Source organism: Anguilla rostrata, chromosome 16 (assembly GCF_018555375.3).
Source record: "Anguilla rostrata isolate EN2019 chromosome 16, ASM1855537v3, whole genome shotgun sequence".
Classification (NCBI taxonomy): Eukaryota; Metazoa; Chordata; class Actinopteri; order Anguilliformes; family Anguillidae; genus Anguilla; species Anguilla rostrata.
In genome coordinates this window covers 10,779,193-10,799,851 of record NC_057948.1, presented here as the reverse complement: position 1 = coordinate 10,799,851, position 20,659 = coordinate 10,779,193, and the positions used below count along the sequence as shown (strand labels likewise).

Here is a 20,659-nt window from a genome sequence, read left to right as displayed (position 1 = left end):
GCTGCGCTACAGGCTGCGCTACAGGCTACGAGCTACGCTACACTATGGGCTACGCTAAAGGTTAAGCAGCGGTGTTTAACGGACGCGATGACAAATGCGCTGAATGCGTGCGTGCGTTTGGGTGCGTGCGCGGCTTCCTTTCAAAAGTGTAAAAGTGCTAGGTTACTGTTAGCCCTTGACGGCAGTATAGTTTAATGGCTAAGGATCTGGGCTTGTAACCTAAAAAGTCACAGGTTTGATTCCTGGGTCGGACACTGCCATTGCACCCTTGAGCAAGGGACTTAACGTGCATTGCTTCAGTATATATCCAGCTGTATAAACGGATGCAATGTATACGCTATGTAGAGAGTTGCGTAAGTCGCTCTAGATAAGAGCGTCTGCTAAATGCCTGTAATGTAATGCAATGTAGTATTGCAACAGTAACAGAAAATAGAGAACTTAATCAAGAAAATTAGCTGTTTTAACCAAATTATGATAGCAATAGAAGTTGTTGACCTCCATGTGGGTGTCAGTGGAGAGCCCCCCCCTATAACAGGCCCAGTCCTACTACCATGCAACAGGTCATGGGCTCCAAACTCAAACCCTCCAAACCCCTATACACCAAGGGAATAAAACCGAAGAGCCTCTGTTATTCAGGTCAGACGCTGGCGGGCGTTGTCACGCAGGTTAGAATAACATTTGCAGGTGATGTTACTCGGGTTAAAATAACCCTTGCAGACGCTGGTTAACTCCCGTGGATTTACACCACCTCTCACACGAGAACAGGAGGTGCGAGCTGTCATCTTCTCCCCATTATAAAGAGGTGTGATCTCTCAAACCTCCCGCTCCGATCTGCTCATCAGCTGACTACTGCTTAGCGGGAGCCGTGTCAGCCAGGCTCTGAGGCAAACGCCTCACAGACAGGAGCTAAACCTCCACTACAAACCGCCACTAGCATCAACCCTTAACAGAGGTCCCCCTTACCAAACCTGCTCACAGTCCCCCTTACCAACCCTGCTCACAGCCTCCATTACCAACCCTCCCTGCTCACAGCCTCCATTACCAACCCTGCTCACAGCCTCCATTACCAACCTGCTCATGCCCCAACAGAGCCTACCCACAAACCCCATACACAACCCTGTCAAGCCTCCTTACCAACCCTGCCCACAGCCTCCATTACCAACCCTGCTCACAGCCTCCATTACCAACCCTGCTCACAGCCTCCATTACCAACCCAGCTCACAGCCTCCATTACCAACCCTGCCCACAGCCTCCCTTACCAACCCTGCTCACAGCCTCCATTACCAACCCTGCTCACAGCCTCCATTACCAACCCTGCTCACAGCCTCCATTACCCTCCCTACTCACAGTCTCCATTACCAACCCCTGCTCACAGCCTCCATTACCAACCCTCCCTGCTCACAGTCTCCATTACCAACCCTGCCTGCTCACAGCCTCCATTACCAACCCTGCTCACAGCCTCCATTACCAACCCTGCTCACAGCCTCCATTACCAACCCTCCCTGCTCACAGCCTCCATTACCAACCCTGCTCACAGCCTCCATTACCAACCCTGCTCATAGCCTCCATTACCAACCCTACTCACAGCCTCCATTACCAACCCTGCTCACAGCCTCCATTACCAACCCTGCCACAGCCTCCATTACCAACCCTGCCACAGCCTCCATTACCAACCCTGCTCACAGCCTCCATTACCAACCCTGCTCACAGCCTCCATTACCAACCCTGCTCACAGCCTCCATTACCAACCCTGCTCACAGCCTCCATTACCAACCCTGCCCACAGCCTCCATTACCAACCCTGCCCACAGCCTCCATTACCAACCCTGCTCACAGCCTCCATTACCAACCCTGCTCACAGTCTCCATTACCAACCCTGCTCACAGTCTCCATTACCAACCCTGCTCACAGTCTCCATTACCAACCCTACACACAGTCTCCATTACCAACCCAGCTCAGTCTCCATTACCAACCCTACTCACAGTCTCCATTACCAACCCTGCTCACAGTCTCCATTACCAACCCTGCCCACAGTCCCCCTTACCAACCCTCCCTGCTCACAGCCTCCATTACCAACCCTGCTCACAGCCTCCATTACCAACCCTGCCCACAGTCTCCATTACCAACCCTGCTCACAGTCTCCATTACCAACCCTGCTCACAGCCTCCATTACCAACCCTGCCCACAGTCCCCCTTACCAACCCTGCCCACAGCCTCCATTACCAACCCTGCCCACAGTCTCCATTACCAACCCTGCCCACAGCCTCCATTACCAACCCTGCCCACAGTCTCCATTACCAACCCTGCTCACAGTCTCCATTACCAACGCAGCTCACAGTCTCCATTACCAACCCAGCTCAGTCTCCATTACCAACCCTGCCCACAGTCTCCATTACCAACCCTGCCCACAGCCTCCATTACCAAACCTGCTCACAGCCTCCATTACCAACCCTGCTCACAGTCTCCATTACCAACCCAGCTCACAGTCCCCTCTGCCACATCGCATACAGGAGGGACACGGCCCCTCGGTATTGTCCAGCTTTAACAGGACGTCCCTGTTGAACAGACAGTGATGAAGGAGAGCGTAGCGGGTGTGGAGTTTGGCGCCACCAGCAGACGGGCAGGAGCGGCGCTGCCACGCGGCAGCGGGACCTGCGAGCAGCGTTCGCTCCGCAGCTCCGCGCCCGCCTGCTCGCGCGGTCGGAGGGCCGTCGGCGGCGGGCACATCTGGAGCCGGAGATAAAGCGGGCCCCGCTGGCAGCGACGGGGCATCTGGAGCCCGGCTTCCCGCGTCCTCGTGTACTTTGGCTATTATGAAAAGTGTGTGTTTTTCCCTGATTGTTGCCAGGCGGGCAAATATTTAGACAGCTGTTTGGCGGTCAGATGTTCCCATGGTGACGCGTCAGATAAGAGCCTCGGCAGACGGGCTTGGGGGGGGGGGGGGGCCTCCCGCCTTCCCACGATGCCGAGCGGCGGGGGCCCGTGGGTCAGACGCGCAGGCACCTTCCCCGGCGGAGATATACGGGGCTCCGCCCCCGTCGGTTTTTCCCCGACCCGACCCCTTCAGAGCGAGGGCCCCTCTCCGGTGTCCATCATCATTGTCGTCGGGACGACGGCGGCGGCCCGTTAACCCGCGACGGCGGTGAATCACGACCGTCGCCTCAGGCGAGACCCGCCCCCTTCCCGCCTCCGTGATTTAGCGGAGTCGCCCCTCCTCCTGCCGCGCGTCACTCAAACCGCCGCGTTCGTCTCCGCCGCGCCCGGACGGCGGCGAAGCGAAAGAAACGAACGCGTCACGCGAGCGTCTCGGGATCGCGGCGCTCGCCGAACCGCTCTCCGAACCGCTCTCCGAGAGCGAGACGCGCGCCGGGCGCGCAGGCGAGGATCGCAGGGAAGCGCTCGCTGGCAGAAACTCCTCTGCACAAAGCGCTAGAAAATCTGACTGATTCAATTATGCGGCGTGAATGAAGGACTGATTGACGTTCTACTCGTACGTAAACGTTTGAATGGAGTCTAAATGCGCGATGCAAATCGAGACGCTCCGCAGGGAGCCACGCCCGAAGAGAGCATCGGTTTTCGAGGAATAGGAACGAGACAGGATGTGACTTAATCGCATCCTGGAAATTTGGAAAATGTATTGGATGTTCTCGCAATGAGCACTTCTTTCCAATCATATAATGAAAAGATTGCGAAATCCAGATCCAAAAAGATGCACAGATGTAATGGATAAATCACAGCGTTCATACTTACTTGAGGATCTGCAAGCTACAGGTTCTGGTTGATATCTACCCTGGTTCTGATCCGTTTCCTAAAACTTACACGAGTCACTCTGTACTCTCCTCATCTCATGTTACTTCTGTCCACTAGTTTCATTTGCCTGCTCTCTTACAGTAAAGATGCCTCCTTTCCTTAAGCACTGACTCCAGGTCAGCTTCATAAAGGCTGGTGATTCTTTGCAGGGTCATATAAACTGATCTGGGATTAGTGAATCAGTCACCATGGCGCATAGTTCTCAGCCAGAAAGTGAACGCAAAAAGAGAGAGAGTGAGAGAGAGAGAGAGAGAGAGAGAGAGATAACCTCAACCGGCATTCTCTTAACGACCAGCAGGGGGCACCAACAGCCTCAACTGGGAAAAAAAAAGAACTGCTGGGAATGACATCCCAAATGTAACGAGGACGCTGCATCTATGCTAAAGAAATTTAAGCGCAGGAATTTATGATCCCTGAAAAGAGCACGTGGAAGGGATAACTGAAATGCGAAATGCGGGACGCGGGCGGGTCCCTCCCATTGTTAGCGGCGCCGCGTTCCGGCGCAGCTTGCGGCCCGTTTTAATTTCGGGGGATTTATGGGCACTTAGGGGGGAAAGATAAGTTTTAACTGTGCCGAATTAAAACTACATGAAATAAATTATACATTTTAACTCCGCGGCGCCATTAATAAGATATTAGCCGCGGTGATTGTGCCAGGCCACTAATCACGCTCTCGAAAGTGATAGCCGCCACAGTTATTACGACTGAAATAATAAAGACGGAGAACGGGCGTTGTTAATGAGCGCTTTGTAATTAAGCTTTATAAAGTTCGAGTCACAGTTTGCGTCGGGTATCAATCTCCGCGTTTCCTGTAAAGCACTGGACTTCGGAGGACCCCGGAATAAGGGATCCCCTTTCCAACAGGCACAAATATTTACCGTCAGAGCCAAGTGTTACAGATCATCACAACCACACACAAATGTACACCATTAGAGCTGAGTATTATGGATCAACACACCAACACACATCTAAATCCATTAGAGCTGAGTATTATGGATCAACACACCAACACACATCTAAATCCATTAGAGCTGAGTATTATGGATCAACACACCAACACACATCTAAATCCATTAGAGCTGAGTATTATGGATCAACACACATCTAAATCCATTAGAGCTCGATATTATACATCACCACACATTCAAAACCATTATACCTGCGCATTATAGAAAACACACACATTTAAAACCGTTAGAGCTCAATATTATACATCATCACACACATTTAAAACCATTAGACCTGCATATTATAGATAACACACACATTTAAAACAATTAGAGACGAGTATTGCAGATCACTAGGCCAACACGCATCTAAAACCATTAGAGCCACATATTACAGGTCCTCACAAGCACAGACCTTTGAATAAGTTTTTCCATTTAGATGGAAAATTCTCCAGACGCCTCAATCTAGAGTGATTTACACAGATTACATTTTACATGCAATCCACTTACACAGCTGGATGTCTTCACTGAAGCAGTTCAAGCTAAGCCCCTCGCCCGAGAGCACGAAGGTAGAACCCCAGCGGGGGAACGGAACTGAACCTGTCACCTTTGAGTCATGAGTCTGGATCTCACACCACCATATTACACTGCCATCCCATAATGCCTTCAGGGCCACACACTAGGGACCATCACACCAACACGCAAACATGCACCCTTAGAGCTAGCAATCACAACACAGACTCATACAGAAGAGCACCTTTGAGTGCAGGGCTACGAATCATACAGACACACACAAATATCACATCCGAGTCAAATACTTCATTAGAAATACTTGCCATATAGACACCAGTAAACAATTGACAATTATTGACAATTTGGTTCAACAAAAAAACATTTCTCACATGAATGTATGTTTCTTAAGACCGGACAACTTCGATTCCTAGTTTAACAGATTTTTTATTTTCAGAAAAATGTGGCGAGCCAGAAAAAAAAAAAAAAAGTTAATCCGTGTAAAAATACAGATTTAGACGGCCGGCAGCTTCAAGACTCAAGAACAGCAGCACCCCTCTACATGAGCTTGTGCAGACAGGAGTCCATTACCAGAGTGTCTTTGACAGTCGGTTACTGAATGAGCGGTCTGCACTTACATTTAACACATTTTAAAATATTAAATTTCAGGTTACTTAAAATAAAATGTATGAAACAGGTTAATAAAATGGATGTTTAAAAATTGACAGGAACTGAACTCAATTATCAATTATGCAAATTTTTAAGTAAGCGTACAATCAGTTTTACTCATTTACTAATGCACACGTTACTGAAATTCATACCGATATTAAAGCATAAGCAATGTATTTATGTCAAACACAGAACCATTTGTAAAGACTAATGGTAATTTGTAAAGTTTAGAGAAAGGGGAAATTATTCAAGATAGATGTGTTAAATAAATGCAGCACTGAAAATAAACAGCATTTCAGTCATAAAGCAGCCTAGCCACACAAGTGATCAGAAGAATCAGCGAATTCAATTTTATTTGGATCGTGCTATTTAGACAGACACAAAGCGAGTTTATTAGACCGGGAGCCCCAGTGGCCTCGTTTGAAAAGCTGCGGTACCGGGGAAGGTGACGTCACGGTAAAGCCGAGCCGCTAAAAGACGTGAGATCTAATTTTACGGCGCCGCACGGCTGATGAAAGGCACGTTTGCTCCAATAACAGTCATCATGACATTCCGAAAACGCCGGGGCTGGCAACGTTCAATTCAGTTCCGAGCTGAGAGGCATCTGTATCGATTCACAAAAAAACCCTCACATGACGCAAATATTCAGCGGGGGGGAAAAGGATGCGCGCAAGAAATCTCGAGCCGTCCGGAACAGCAGCAGCGAACGACGCGCCGATTTGAAGTTGCGCGCTTCTCGGGTTTGACTGTCGGCACGTAAACAAAACAAACACATCAGGCGAGAGAGCTGGGGAGCCAGGAGGAACGCTATTTTTGTAGTAATTTTGACTGGTTACAGCCGCAATGCCATCCGCGAAAAGTTGTGACAGTATAAATATGCACAACCACACCGCGAGCGTGTCCTTAAACCACACAGAGACCTGGAAATAGCCGCACAAAAAAAGGAGGAATGGTCTCCCGCATTGGCTCAAGAAATAAAGCGAGAGCACATCGCCACAGCGCTTTGAGATGCGAAGCACGGCACTGTTTAATAAATAATCCATATTAGGAATGAATCATTTTGCTTTGTTTGAGAAAAGTTCAAAGCAGGGCATCCGTCAAAGCAGGCATCTCAAACTCAAATCCTGGATGGCCACTGTAGCTGTGGTCGTTTAAAGGGTCCCTGTAATTAAGTGCTTAATTTAAGTCATTGATTGGCTATTAATCAAGGTCAGGTCAACTCGTTGCCGAGGCCTAAATTGGCTACTGATGGAAAGGATATGCCAAAAAGGGAAGGCTACCACAAGCAAAGACTGTGGCCCTCCAGGACTGTAGTTTGAGACCCCTGCTTTAATGCTTAATCAAATCAAGTCTTCTCGTTTCATCTGCAATTCTCAGGGGTCTGTAGGAGTGTTTGTACAGCATCTCAGGACAAAGTATTATAAATATACATCCAACCCACGCCTCAAATATACACCCACCGAGGAAAACATTCGCTATAATCACAGTCATAAATACACACATGTAGAGCAAAATCTGGGGAGAAATCATGGCTGTCAAAATCAATATATGGACAACCGTGTGTGTAAAGTGATAATGCTTTTCAATCCAAGCAATTATCCAGCCTCTATTGGTGTAAGTTTACACAGAAGCCTTTCCCACAACGCAATGCTGCGAAACACAGGAGGCGCGGCGCGATTTTCGGCTGCGGCGCGTCGTTTCGTGACAAATGGCAAACGGGCGGGCGACTAATTGAGAAAAGCGAAAACAGACGCGAGAGCAAAGAGCAGCTGTGTAGAAGACCCCGCGAAAATTAAGCCCGACAGCGCACCTTTACGACAAAAGACAATCACGCGGCGTCAGAGCTGACGTCGCTACGCCGCCGCAAAATTAGACACAATTCAATCTGTTATCTTGTCCTAGTGGTTAAGCAATTAAAAGGGTTATGCGCGCAGCCAAATTGTCTATTGTACCGCGGCTATATTACAGCCGATTATTATATTATTATTGTCATATTAAGCGCTTTGCAGATTACGAATGAGCACCGACCAGTTTGTTTCATTGCGTTTCTTCCGCTATTGTGGGTAGGATTAATTACTTTTGATTAATTACTTTTCTAATGAGTCTGCAATCTGACGGGTCAGAGAAGGGGTTTCTGTGAAATTACGCCGGGCTCGGTCCGACTTTCCTCTGAAAATGCCTCGTACGCCGATTCCATCAAATAATTACTTGATAAAATGAAACCGCTGTAAAAGAGGATGGATTTTCACAGTGGAAAGAACGGCATCTGGGAAATGAACCTGCAACACATGGAGATACAGCGACCTGCTCTAACCACTATACCACACTGCTCCAACCTCTACTCCACAAAGCTGCATTGGGAATAGTGGCTGAACAAAAATTGATTAAAGTTTGGATAAAGCATAGCCATAGGAAAAAATATAGGAAGTGATGTAAGGCATTAGCGCAGGTTAAGTCATGGCTATAAGAAATGTATGGGGGATAAGGGAAATTAGCAGACATGATAGTGGTCCTGCCACAGGAGCTAGCATTAGCTTTAGCCTTTCATTCACCAAAAACCACACTGGCCCGGTCCTCCAGGTTACCCGCCTGACCCCTCTTTGTCATCCCTCATGTTCTGGCGAGGATGGAGAGCCCCATCCCCCTTCCCCCCTCACCTGGTGCCTGGGCACCAGCAGCTCCATCTCCCAGAGAGCAGCCCTGCTCTGGGATCGGCTCTTTTTGCCTGGCCCGCGCCCCTCTCACCACACCGGCACGTTTCACGGAAGGCGCGGAGGCGTGAGCCAAGCAGCTGGGCACCGCGTCCAACCTCATGCCCCGTATCGGCATCCCTTCCAACCGCGACCACTACTTACTCCCATTTACATTTTTGGCACTTAGCATAGCATCTTTTACAGAGCAACTTGCACTACGCTTACATTTTTATACCCACTATCCACATGTGCAGCTGGATACTTCACAGAAGCAACTCCGGTTCGGTACCTTGTTCAAGGGTACGACCACCGCGCCCCACCATGTGATGGACGACCCTGGAGTCACAAGCCTGGTTTCCTGGCCGTTACACTACACTGCTGCCCTGGCAACGGCATGCATGTGACACGGACGCAATAAAACGCAATTTAACTGTGCGCTGCAAGGGCAAAAAATACATAAATGGAAATCTTGTAAATGTACAGTTATGTACCGGGGTGAATATACTCATGTGGGTGATGTCTAGGTGGAATTGCTAGTTTATTTGTAACCATCTGAACAACATATGGCATTTTATAAGGAAGAGCACCTCAGTTTCAACTTCACCTGTCGTACAGTGACCACATATTCTCAGTTCTTTTGGTATCCATGATTTTTTATGCTTACCTTTTTCAACGGCTAGGTTATGGTCACTGAGCCTACAATTGGTAATGACTTATCTCTGCCTCATATCCTCATCTGATTCGTATTCTTGTTTTAGGGCCAGGTAGCAATTAAGCTTGTTTTGTGTTTTGGTTTGGCTGGTCCAATGTTCCAGATAAATTGTTTTATTTTGTTTAACAGTTTGGTTTACTCTGATTTGTGTTTTTGAAGCAGTGCTGGCCTGAGATATGTTATTGTTAGGTTTGAGATGATTAGTTAGCCTCAGTTCCAGCTAACTTAGTGGACTCTTTTCAGGATTCAGCTCTTGGGTTTGAAGTGCATGAAACTGCATAGTTGTTTTGGGACTTGATTTGAGATGCATCCAGAATTTGAGTTCTTTTTTGTATGTTTATAGCCAATGGAAATTGTCCCAATTCAGTCCTGCATGCATTTGTTAGCTGTTTTTCTTTGGACGTTTGAATTGTTCTGCAGAATTCTGTATGCAGGGCTTCAATTGGATGCTTTTCCCATCTAGTGTAATCATGCTGACTGAGTACACCCCATACTTCACATCCATTTAAAGCAATTGGCAGGATTACACTGTCAAATACTTTTGAGAAAATTCTAATTGGAATATCGATCTGGTAGAATTTTCTTCTGATTGCATTGAAAGCTCTACAGGCTTTTCTTTCAGTGAATTTACTGACCAAAGTTTCCTGAGGCACTGATTTGCAGTCCTAGGTAATCATAAGACAGAGTGTGTTCTAGGGCACTGTTTCCTAGAATGAACATCTGATGCATCTGCTATCCTGAGGTCTTGCTTTTTTTGGAAGATCATTATTTTAGGATTTACAGTCAGGGCCCTGTTCTGGAAGTACTGATCTAGCAGATCCATAGCTGCTTGCCTGTTCAGTGGTAGCATCACCGGTCACACAGAGGAGAATTAATTTATCTATTATGTGGGGCAGGCTGTAATGTTCCAATAAACACCACTAACTTGTTTATATAGATATTAAATAGAGTAGGGGACAAGTTACGTCCCTGTATAAGACCTTGCGCTTGAGTGAAGAGATCAGTTCTTTCATTGCCAATTTTTCTAATTTTACACATTTATCATTTGATTTAATTATGTCATAGACTTTACCCCTACACCACTTTGGATAATCTTAGTATAAATAGTATAAACCTTCTTGCCAAATCAGAACAAAATGCTTTTTTAAAATCAATTTATTTTGTTTTGTTGGTGTACATGTTGATTAGTTAGGGCATGTATGTTATAAATGTGATCACTAGTGTGGAAATTTGGTAGAAAATTCAGTAAGGAAAGCGAGTTTTCGGGGCATTGACAATACTCCAGAAAACCCCAGATTACTGCTTACACCTTTGTTCAAAATTGAGACTGTTTGGTGATATTTGTTCAGATGAGTTTTCAAAATGGGTTTTCCAGATATTAGTTTTGTACGGTCAGATTTTGTGCACTTTTGTCGCTCAATTTGTTCCATTGTCTCCAGAACTGATTTTGATCAATAGAATCCTCGATTTCTCTGAGGTTTTGATTATAATGACTATGTTTTTTGTGTCCTAAAGTCATTTTATACTCTCTCAGTGTTTCAGCATAGTTTTGACAAATTTCAATATTTTGTGGTTCATGGTGTTTTTGGTTGGACAGGTGCCTTAGTTTTCTTCTGACACTTCAGCAGTCCTCATCAAACCATTTTTCTTTTTTGGGTCTCTGATGAGATTTGTTACTTTTGTTTTTGAGATCTGCTTGGCTGATTTATAAATGTATTTTGTTGATTTGTGTAACAGCCACATTTATGTCTGATTGGTTTGGATGAAATGCTCTCTCTCTCTCTCTCTCTCTCTCTCTCTCTCTCTCTCTCTCGCGCACACACACACACATAAATACACACACGTACACTTATACACACATACACACACACACACACTGTCACACTCACGCATACAATCCCTCTCTCTCTCACACTGACACACACAATCTCTCTCTCTCTCTCTCTCTCTCTCTCTCACACTCACACACACAATCTCTCTCCATCTCTCTCTCACACAGCCGTGGCTGAAGCACTGGACCCAGATCGCGCAGGGAGAGCTCTTTGAAGATGTTATTTTGGGAATCCGCGCTCAAGGTCGTCCTGTGCGGCGCGGGACCGCGTGGGCGTTGCCCGGGCAGCCGTTTCCAACAAAGAGAATGCGTTAGCGGGCCTCCGCGGAGTTCGGCGATCTGACAGGTGGATGTGAGATAAGCCCCGCTCTGACGGAAGGGGCTAAACAAAAGCCGAAAGAGAGGGGGGGCACCGCCGTCCGAACCCCGCCGCCTGGGAGGCGCGGTAAACCTGCGGAAGAGTTCACGCGTTCTGGGGGGGAGAGGAGAGAATCGACCAATCGGCTCGCTCCGCAAGAGCTCTCCTCCTGTCAGTCACTCACTCACGCAGGGCACAGCTCCACTGCTCACCAGCCTTAGAGGCTACTTGCGTTAGCAGCAGCTCTGGTGTGAATGCAACCGCTTTAAAACTGGCTGCAAACAGTGTCAGCAGAGTTAGCGTCCTCGGATAACTATAAACTAACCAATGGGAGAGTGGGGGGCGGGATCATCGCAGCAAATGCACTGAAAAGAACAAGTGGCTTGCAGGAAGGAAACATTTGGAAGGAGAAGAGAGACAGAGAGAGGAAAAACTAGTGGAAAATTGTGATGGCAGGTGTAAACCAACACAGCCACTGTAAATTTAGACTAAAAACAGAGGCTCCATAAATTCTCCAAAAACTTTCCCCTGAAAGTTGATTTGACCTGCGTGGCTAAAGATGATATTCCAACCTGTTTCCTGACAAATATTGTAACTCGAGGGATCCGGCTTCAGTTAAAGTACCGTTCAGCCAGGCGTGGACCAGTCTGGTCTCTGCATCATTATCGCCCACTGCTGCTGATGTGGGCAGGCGCGCTCGCTGAAACAACTGCCTCTTTTATTCATTCCAGTCAGTGTCTAAACACTGCCACCCAGTGGCAGACTGCAACACTACATGAACACAATGGGGGGAAAAAGTACATAATTGGGAGAGAAACCTAAATGCTCTCACAACAAAGCAAGTTAGCATAAGTATTTAAACTTGTGACTCAGGCAACAGTTTAATTCAGCAGTTCTAGTCCATTTGTACCGTATGGGGTAGCCTAAAATAATAGCACAATTGTACGCAGGAACTTGGCTTTAACATCAGGAGTTTTCGACCAGTTTTGATGCAGGGACCCCACCCAGGCTCAAAGGCATCTCTGAGACCCTAATCAGAACATAAAATGGTTCCACTTAAAAAAAAATGTTTCATAAATATCACGGCGGGGGGGGGGGGGGGGGGTATTTGATAGTGTGACCGCAGACCGTCTACAGTACCTACCCAGGTTTATGCTGAGCGAAAGGACAGAGACCTGCGAGTGGACCGCTGGGTCTGCCGGTGGGAAGGGCTCGGGATGGATTCAGAGACTGCAGTAACCCTCCTTCGCTGCAGAGGTGCCGCCGCGCCCCGAGCGCCCAGCCGCCAAACGTCCCCAGTTAGCGGCGCTCAGGATTAACCTCGGTGGCACGCGTTTACCTCGTTAAGCCATTACACGAGGGGAGGAAGACCGAACGACGGAAAAACCTCAACATTCCTCCAGGGAAGGGGATTACGGGACCGAAAATACTCCTTAGTATTTTATCTGGGCGAACGGCCAATAAGAGCAAGCGGAGCCGGGGGAAGAAACACAGGCTTTTGTAAGCATAACTTCCTTAAACGATGCTGATAAAACGCAAACAAGGCTTTTCTTTGGCAGACGGCAATTGCAAACAGCACTGGGCTCACACTTTTTTGAAATCAGCTTTAGTATGTCTTCACAAAAGACTTAGAGTGAAGGGAAAAAGATTACGCGCACACCTGTTATTACTTGAGGCTTAAGCTTGCTCAAGTATTAATTTGGATTGACCTCTTGGTCTCAGGTTGGATCAAAATGTATTCAGTCTGATTGCCATGAGGTTAAATAGTAGGTGTTAGCTAAGAAGCTGCTAACATATGTTAAAGTTTTAGCTGTGAAACTGCCAACACAAATTATAATAGCGTCATAAGAGTAACGTGACATGCCAAGTGGTCCAGACGGCACGTGGTAGGACACACTCCTGAAAGCAGAGAAGGGCTGTGCTGTTCCATTGGCTTTGCCTACGGCCTATGAGAAAGCCAGCGAAACCATGCAACACGGTGAGCTCTGTCACATGACAGCTCAACTACAGAATACTGACATACAGTGAGCTCTACTACAGAACACTGTCACACAGTGAGCTCTACTACAGAACACTGTCACACAGTGAGCTCTAATACAGAACACTGTCACACAGTGAGCTCTACTACAGAACACTAACATACAGTGAGCTCTACTACAGAACACTGTCATACAGTGAGCTCTACTACAGAACACGGTCATACAGTGAGCTCTACTACAGAACACTGTCACACAGTGAGCTCAACTACAGAACACTGACATACAGTGAGCTCAACTACAGAACACTGACATACAGTGAGCTCTACTACAGAACACTGACATACAGTGAGCTCTACTACAGAACACTGTCATACAGTGAGCTCTACTACAGAACACTGTCATACAGTGAGCTCTACTACAGAACACTGTCATACAGTGAGCTCTACTACAGAACACTGTCATACAGTGAGCTCTACTACAGAACACTGATCACTACCAGTGAGCTCTACTACAGAACACTGACAGTGAGCTCAACTACAGAACACTGACATACAGTGAGCTCTACTACAGAACACTGACAACGTGAGCTCTACTACAGAACACTGTCATACAGTGAGCTCTACTACAGAACACTGTCATACAGTGAGCTCTACTACAGAACACTGTCATACAGTGAGCTCTACTACAGAACACTGTCATACAGTGAGCTCTACTACAGAACACTGACATACAGTGAGCTCTACTACAGAACACTGTCACACCGTGAGCTCAACTACAGAACACTGACATACAGTGAGCTCTACTACAGAACACTGACATACAGTGAGCTCTACTACAGAACACTGTCATACAGTGAGCTCTACTACAGAACACTGTCACATAGTGAGCTCTACTACAGAACACTGACATACAGTGAGCTCTACTACAGAACACTGTCATACAGTGAGCTCTACTACAGAACACTGTCACATAGTGAGCTCTACTACAGAACACTGACATACAGTGAGCTCTACTACAGAACACTGACATACAGTGAGCTCAACTACAGAACACTGTCACACAGTGGGTGCAACTGCAGAACAGCAGTCTCACACAGGCTCTCCGTATGGCGGTCTTGGAGAAACACATCGCCCTACACTCAGCCAGGTTTGGAGCCCAGGAGAGCCACTTAAAACCTGCACCTGCAATCAATAACGGCCGGCATTAATCCCGGGCTGAGGAAAAAAGTGATTCCGACAGCGTAATAGAACAATTTGTTATCTCCCATAAAACTGTCTTTGTCCTGTGATTTTCTTCCCCCCCTCGCCAGACCACCGCTCGAAATTAAAAGACAAACTACGACGGGGGGAAAAAATGATAGCTCTTTTGCTTTCATTAGATACTATCGACACATCGGTGAAAATACATTTTTAAAAAGCAGAGATGTAATCGCGGCGCACTTAAAGGTTAGCAGGTGCGGTCTGAAGTGTGTTAGTGCATCGGCCGCCGGTGTTAAATATCACACTTTCCATCAGCAGGCAAATTGAAAGCGGTTAGAGTTTTGAAAATGAAGAAGTGCACGTCTCCGCTCAGAGACACGAGAGCAACGGCCCAGCGACCGCGACTCCTGTTTCGGGCACGGGGACACCGCGGCCACGGGACGGAAAGGGAAACTGCGCCCCCCTGTGCAGGGGAACATTCACGCTCAATCTTTAATTTACTATGCATCCAGGGGCAATTCGTCAGCAGCTGACAAAGCAAATGAAACCATCTTGGCCAAAGATTGTCACAAAGTGCATGCAAGGAAAAAAAAAAAACAAGATTATAACAGGATAAAGAAAATTAAATGAAGCTTCTTGTGTCATAAGAATCCCAAAACAGCCCTTCAGTTACAGCAGCTTTGGTCCTTATAGATCTAGACCTAAACATACATATTTTTAATATTCTGCACACCGTTTGTCCAAACCCTGCCCCCTCTATTAATAATTATAAATGCATTGCTTATACTTAGAACCTGGTTACGTTACAGTTCATTTGCTTATTGGCTTTAATCAAGTCAAAATGTATGCACTCATTTTCCATGTTGTTTTCATTATAAGCTTATTATTTCTTACACTTCCAATGTTGCATCATGAAACACACACATACCAGACCCCTTGAAAAACAAATGGCGATTTAAATGGAAATACCAATCTCAATTCTCAGGGAAAACTATCATTTAAATGAATTAAAACATTAAGATAGAGAACTCCACTTACCATAACACCCTGTTCAGCTGTAGTCTTTGCTGCGGCAGAGCCTGTCCGTGCTACGGAAGTTCAGCTGACAGCGTCACGGTCACAAACGGCGGTAAATCTAAAAGTCTTAGGCGATTTTCGGCTGAAAGTCAACGGCAAAGGAGGTTGTGTTTTAAAATAAAATAAAATAAAAAACTATTATAAATGTTGTCATTGTTTGCAGTTCATTCTGCCTCCCCTGCAGGCCTCGAGCTCTCAGCCCTCAGTGTGACGTGACCGCATTTACTCAGTGAGGGAAATAACTGACAAGATACAGTATACCGTTGTATTAACAAGTCACGAAAGGACAGGCTGCATTTCAATTTCAAATCATAAAATGAACTCGGTGTCCCTCAAAACAGATACCATAAAACGTCTTCCACAGTTAGTGGGAAAGCAAAAGTGTCGGCCTGAAATTACCTAGCAAATCTTTTCGAATTTTGTTCATGCGGTTGAATTGTATCCCTGAAAAAGCAAATGCCCTAACAAATCTATAACCTCGTTGTGTTATTGTTGTGCACAGTCAACATTGGTCGGGTCAGTGATACATTTTCTCATTCAAAAGCATCCCATCTATGACGATGCTGTTGACAAGTAGAAACATTAGACGCTCCTGCTCCTGCCATTACTGAATATGAAATTACACAATGACAACACGTAAATAAACATACCTTTGTCATCGTTTCTTTATGCCCCGGGAGCTGGCCATTCCCATTTAAAATCTTTACTGTCCTTGGTTTTACTAGCAGGCTCCCAGCATGTAAACACGTTCACTGCAGTTTAAATCACCTTGGTTTACCAACGTTTCCTTTTCGGTTTCTTTATACCACCATTATTATAAGTCACAACTTGCAAATCGTCCTTCCTTTACGGTGCTGGTGCAAAAACCGCTCTGCGGTTGCACTTTATTTTAATGAAAGAACGGCCTACTTGATTGTTAGTCCTGTTTTGCAGTTCCTTTATGAAACGCGCGCGCCCGGACGCGCTCCGTTTAAAAGCGCGGAACTGATCTCGACGACCAATGGGAAAATATACTAAATGTGTAGTTCGTTGTTGATACGATCTATTATAATTGTGTAACACGTCTTGTCGATCATCAAGGTATTGCCCATTGTGTTTTCTGAAGTAATGTTTTTATATTTTATGACCATATTGTTGTGTATATTGACCACATTTTGTCTTGGCTTACTTGACCTCTTCGTAGAAGCAAGTGATTCCCCCACATTGGGATCCGGCGAGTGGTTTAGGATGTAATTATGTGTTGTGTGTGATTATTTTGTTGTAAACATTTACATTTTTCCTCTTTATTAGTAAATATTTAGCTCTCTGCTGTAAATAAACACCTGCCCTTTCCACATATTTTAGTGTTGCCTCTTCCTGCCGCCTCCCTTGGCCATTGGCATCCCGTTACATCTTGACAATAACCATCTGTCTTCTTTTTCCTTTCTTTCATTAATTGTAGTGCCCGACATATGAATATTAATGCGACTGAAATAGGCGTGCCAAGAAAAGGCATTTTTCTCTTGCAGATATCGAGTCCTATAGACAGCGGCTATCATTCATTGCTCCCTGTGTTCTAACATCCCTCACCCCGCCCACCCTGACTCACCTGACCAGCTGAGAGTCAGGGGGTGGAGCTAACAAGTCATAACTGTTACTCGTGACCTGACCTGGGCATTGACCTGTTACTCCTAACCTTAACTCCACCCCCAGAGTCCCAGCTCTTATCCTTCCTTACCTACACCTCTGTTCTCCTGAGTGGTCAATGCCCAGCATGCAGCCAATGCACAAGGCTAATGGTACCAAGATCACATATATATATGCACCATGTAACCAGAGGTGGGTAACCCGGCTTCAAAGAGTAAAAAGACTGACCATGTATTTGCTCCACCACCATGCACTAAACCAGCTGATTCTAATTAGCATAACTCTTCAGCATGATAGGAGAACTAATTATTGTAATCAGCTGGTTTAGTGCATGGTGGTGGAGCAAATACATGGTCAGTCTTTTTACTCTTTGAAGCCGGGTTACCCACCTCTGAATGTAACATGCTAATGCACAGAACAACACATGTTGGGTCATGTAGCTGGAGCAGAGGCCGAGTGGATGTTGGGGGTTCCTCAGCCCTGGATTCTATAAAGACCAGCGCTATTCAAGCAGTAGGGTCTGTTCGATTTCGTTTCCACTTCAGGATCAGCTCTCCAAGGTCAAGAGTAAACATCGCTGGATACCACATTCGACCAAAATTCAGGGCCTGCTGTCATCATAAAACACCATGAAACATTACTCTCTCACACTATTCAAATGAAGCACACTGTTATCGCTGAAAACTGTTACCCATCATAAAGGGAGAGTCAATGGAGCTTTTAGCCTTCCATCGGGTCAGAACACAACCAACAATAAGCTAACCGGATTCCACACTGCAGACTGTGGAGGGGTGTTAGATGTACTGTTTTCCATCTGATACTATTTAATTCCGTTTATTTAATCATTTCAGTGTTTATTTAATGTTGTCGAAGTACAGTGTAGTATAATGAGCAAAGAGCTGGTCTTGTAACCTAAAGGTCACAGATTAGATTCCCAGGTAGGACACTGCCGTTGTACCCTTGCGCAAGGTACTTAACCTGCATTGCTCCAGTATATATCCAGCTGTATAAATGTATGCAATGTAAATGCTACGTAAAAAAACTGTTGTGTAAGTGGCCCTGGATAAGGGCGTCTGCTAAATTCCTGAAATGTAATGTAACAGTGTATGCATTCCTCTCGGCCCACACTGCCAGCCAGATTTGGGAAGTCCAAAGTGCAAAAGACCGACAGTGCAAAAGCGGGCACAGGTGGGCATTCTGTACGAGACCTGCGCTCCTCGGCTGAAACCCCTTTGCAAACGAAGGACTCTTGGCAAACCAATGCAGAGGACAGGAAGCTGTCTCCAGTAGGTTTTGTGTTTAATGCCCAAAGCAGGACACCGTCCCAGAGCAAACAGTGGCACAGGCGCTTGAGCTAAATAATTTCACCGATGATACGCATTCGTATATTTACCTCAATGTAAAAGGTATGTACATGTCCCTGTGTAAGAGAGTCAGACTTAAAACTGAATGACAGAACGTGAATAAAGACGTACCCCTTTGGCATGTTATGCCCTTTACTGCCATAGGGTGGCAGCACTAAAACACAGATCCTAATGGGGTTTTCTTGCTTTTTTTTCCACTCTCCTGTGTTCTTGCTAGACAACTTACTGTCATTCAGTCAGATGAACATTTTGGCTTGAGGAAAGATGTATGGATCCTCCTATTTACAAATCCGAAGTGTGCAATTAATTAATTCTGCATACGATCTACCGTAAATGGTTTTTTTTTACAGTAATTTTACTCTGATGTAAGGTACAGTGGGTCAGTTATGTGTGTAACATTAATTATTCTGAGTAAAACATTAATGCATTTCATTTGCTAGTATTCCACCTCAAGCCAATGTACACTGAAGGCTGGTATCTACTTGTTGCTTTATGCCCCTCTCCTGTTTTTTCTGTTCACAAAAAGGGTTACAGTGGTCTAAACACAGATTTACTGGAGGCATAACGCTTCAAAAATGTGATTATTTCAAATGATACACACCGAAAAACCTTTGTGTAAAATGAAAGTATTCTTCAAAGTGATGATTACATTTTCAATGAGTCACCCTATTCTCCATGTGCAATAACTACGCTCATGCTCTGTTAAACAATAATTGATGAATATGCACGCATCGGTGGTTTTAAAAGTTCTATGTCTTGATGGATTTATGTGATCTTTAACCAGCAGCGGCAGGGGAGTTCAGATATTTGATCGCTCATCATGAGAGAAACAGCGCAGTATCGATGTAGACCGGGGGGTCTCAACCCCTTGTCCTGGAGCACCCCTGTGTATCACGATTTTTGTTCAAACATTAATTGCAATTGTTTTTAATGAGAGCCTTTTAATGGCTAATGAGGGTTAATTTGTACTCTTAATCACAGGCAGTCATGTAACGAAGAATGAATATTGCACATATGAATTTAAGGGCTCTAAGTCCAGCATATCAATTCTCAGACCAGTAATCATTTCAATCCTTTTCTTTCTTTCTTTTTTTTGTAACATGTTGTGTGCGTGAAGTCCTAAATGCTGAAAATATGGACACCAGGTCACTGAAATGCCATATGTGGAAGGACCAAATGATAATGAACCACACCGGCACCGCGTTAAGTCTGTTCAAGTGCTAAATATTTTTTTATTTATTTTAATTTTTAATAAATCAAAATAATGTGTTTTCAAAAAAATCAAAATAATGTGTTTTCAGTAACCTTGTTTAATCGTGAGACTGGTTGGAATAAAGAAGGCATACACAAGGACACGCCAGGAACTTCATTTAGAACCACTGACGTATGTACAAACGTAATCTGGTGAAAACGCCCAGAGCACCAACAGGCTAACCCCTGGGACCGTCAGCAGCAGCAGTCTTTTAGCGATAAGTATTTTCATACAGATTCGTTCGTTCAGGTGCGCGTCTCCGGTACAGCTCAGACTCGGGCCTCCGAAACTTTTACCCGGGAGCCGCGGAGAGCAGCGGTTCGTTACGGAGCTGGCGCACACAAGCAGACGGCACTCATGAATTCTTCTGTCCAATCTCTGCTCTTCATTTTTCCAATTATGATCCCTCCGTCTCTCTTTTCCGCGGTCTAATAAGACAGCCTGACCCAGTGAGCGCCGCCTCGTGCGTGTCTGCTCTTTAATGCGGCCTCGCGGCCTGATTGCCACGTCCGCGGCGCGCGCGGACAGAAATAGCAGACACTTCCTTGATTAAGTTTTAAGAAATGACTGCTTTCCTCCTCATCGTCTCAGTCATTTTCATAGTAAGTACGGTTGTGATTTCCATGGCAACAC

The 20,659-nt window shown here is 45.8% G+C and overlaps 1 protein-coding gene across 3 annotated transcripts in view; it reads right to left on the bottom strand.

Annotated features, from left to right (window-relative positions):
- LOC135241881 (NT-3 growth factor receptor-like) overlaps window positions 1-20,659 on the bottom strand; it is a 362,434-nt gene that overhangs the window by 268,156 nt on the left and 73,619 nt on the right. The window contains exon 1 of one of the 3 annotated variants that reach the window (XM_064312638.1): window positions 15,746-15,884. The exons of the other annotated variants lie outside the window; for them this stretch is intronic. The gene's annotated coding sequence lies outside the window, so the exon portion shown is untranslated. Of the gene's footprint in view, window positions 1-15,745; window positions 15,885-20,659 lie in introns of those variants that run through there. 3 annotated transcript variants of the gene reach the window in all.